Source organism: Macrobrachium rosenbergii, chromosome 48 (assembly GCF_040412425.1).
Source record: "Macrobrachium rosenbergii isolate ZJJX-2024 chromosome 48, ASM4041242v1, whole genome shotgun sequence".
Taxonomy (NCBI): Eukaryota; Metazoa; Arthropoda; class Malacostraca; order Decapoda; family Palaemonidae; genus Macrobrachium; species Macrobrachium rosenbergii.
Window position 1 is genome coordinate 49,947,048 of NC_089788.1, and position 2,500 is coordinate 49,949,547.

The 2,500-nt window shown below is 36.6% G+C and overlaps 1 protein-coding gene across 5 annotated transcripts in view; it reads right to left on the minus strand.

The window, feature by feature from the left end:
- The window catches only part of LOC136831376 (uncharacterized), a 1,849,518-nt gene that overhangs the window by 335,681 nt on the left and 1,511,337 nt on the right, over positions 1-2,500 (minus strand). The window lies entirely within an intron of this gene.

Genomic DNA, 2,500 nt, shown 5'->3' on the forward strand with positions numbered 1-2,500 from the left:
CCACATTTTCTAGGTACAATGACATTTTGTAACAGCTTCCAACATAAGTTAATCTCGAACCTTCTTATCTAATCTGCTGTTGGTAACTCGAATTGGAAAGGAAATTGGATAGGGAAAACAGTTTCTTGCGCTCGCACTTTTTATGAAAATGCAGAGTCGGAGGGAAGGATATGCTGATGCCCTTACTTTTCCAAGGCCCCTTCTATGCTTAATGCCTGAGATTTGCAATAATTAAATTAAAAGTGCAATTGGTTGCTTTTTCGCTCCACATTAGGCTCTCGACAAAAAGTGTACAGGGTCTCTGCAGAAGGACTGGAAGAGAAAAGAAGTGTCTTCAGAAGCAAAACTTGGTATGTGGGAGAATTCGTGCTATTCTTTTCTGGACGTGGTGTGGGTGTTCGATGCAAATGAGAGGAAACATTTTGGAAGACGATAAGATGATCTGTTCACGTATTGGATGTTGAGTAAGAAAGTTTGACGGGGCGAGAGATGTATACAAACGACAAAGATATGTCTAACAGGTTAGCATAGGGTGTACTTAATAGCCACAATAACCTCGTTAAACTCCACGCTTTCGTCACACACTTACCATTTAAGTCTTGAAACCAGGGGAAAAGTAAATTAAGAAGTTCTTCCTCTTAACTCTCGTGGGATTCTAACCAGTTCGCAGTAGACACTGAGGCTACAGTAACATTGTGGATTAATAGCAACCACACTTCCTGCTGTGCGACAGTTCGAATCCAACAAGAGGAGGAAGGGCCTTCTTTACTTGCAACATTATTGAATTTAAACTTTGCATTGGGAGGAGTATCCAGAAATTGTACAGAATCCAGAGGCAAGGGTCATTCGCACACACACGTGTTTACACACACACACACACACACATATATATATATATATGTGTCTGTATGTATGTATGTATGTATTTATGTATGAATATATATATGTATGTATCATATGTGTGTCATTATGTAAGCACATACTTTAATAAGCCAAAGCGTAGTGGAAAACACAATCAAATAAAAATTTAGCTAATGATTATGCAGATAAAAGAGAAAAATCCCCGTTATCGGGTGACGCTTTTTATGACCAGACATTCAAATGCATTTAAGCAAATGTTGCGAATTTACCTTGACAATAATTTCATATGCAAGTTCCAGGTGGGGGATTTCTCATTTCATAGGTGTGCCTTTACTTAATGACCAATATTAGATGTGAATATGACGCTAATCCTCATATCAGAGTGGCACATGCGTCATAAAGGAAGCGCGGCCATCATTCTATATATATATATATATATATATATATATATATATATATATATATATATATATATATATATATATATATATATATATATATATATATATATATATATATATATATATATATATATATATCAAGATTAATAATCTTATGCAGTGTAACTATATATTCAGCATTTAGGTGTAAATGTATATATATAATGCAAACAGAATACATCATGTGTCCCCTCTTTACAGACAATAATCAACGCCGAAATATTGCGGTACATACCAGAAAGGCATCTTATGCTACACAGTACGGTACAGAAGAGAGAGAGAGAGAGAGAGAGAGAGAGAGAGAGAGAGAGAGAGAGAGAATTTCAGTTAATAATATAGCTGGACATTTTTACCACAGGGAGGAAAGTTAGTTGTGATCAAATAAATATGGATAAAACATGGACAAGGAACAACAAAGAATATTACTACTACTACTACTACTACTACTAATAATAATAATAATAATATCGAGAAAAAGTTGATAATAATGAGGAGAATTGACGATCTAAAAATTGATTATAAAAGCAAACTAACAGCCTTTCAAAGGTGGTGGTGGTAATAATAATAATAATAATAATAATAATAATAATAATAATAATAATAATAATAATAAGGACGGACAATTTCTTAATCAACCTGACTTCATGAAGTCAATCACCCAGGCAACACAAGGTTTAGATCTTGCATGTAATTAGCAGTCAATTAACCCCACGCCCATTTTTGGGTGTGTATGTGTAGGAGGGGGGGGGCTAATTCCACCTTTCTGAGGAAAGGTAAACTGCATAATGGCACACAGCAATCTAAATAAGCAAATATCTTTACAGCTTCCTCATAAAGCGAATGAAATTGACCGAGGCTGGTGGGTGGATAGGAGTGGGGGTGAGGGTGGTGCAGGATGTATCGAGTGTACCATCCATCAAATAATGTGAAGGAGAATAGTTATGCTTTAATGTGATTGGTAGTTGCATAGCTGATCATCTCTGTGATTGGTTGATGATATTTTTTTCTATTTATACAGTAGAGTCCCTCAAGCGGGTGTTTGTGAATGCTTTCCCTTCGCATCATATTGGGGTAATCAATGAATATGCCAAAGCCTGGATACCAGGGTTGGGGGGAGTCCAGGTACGGAGTGGGAGAGAGGGAGTGAGAGAGGCTGGGTGGGTAAGGGATGGGGGAATGAGAGGGGTGAATTAAAACAG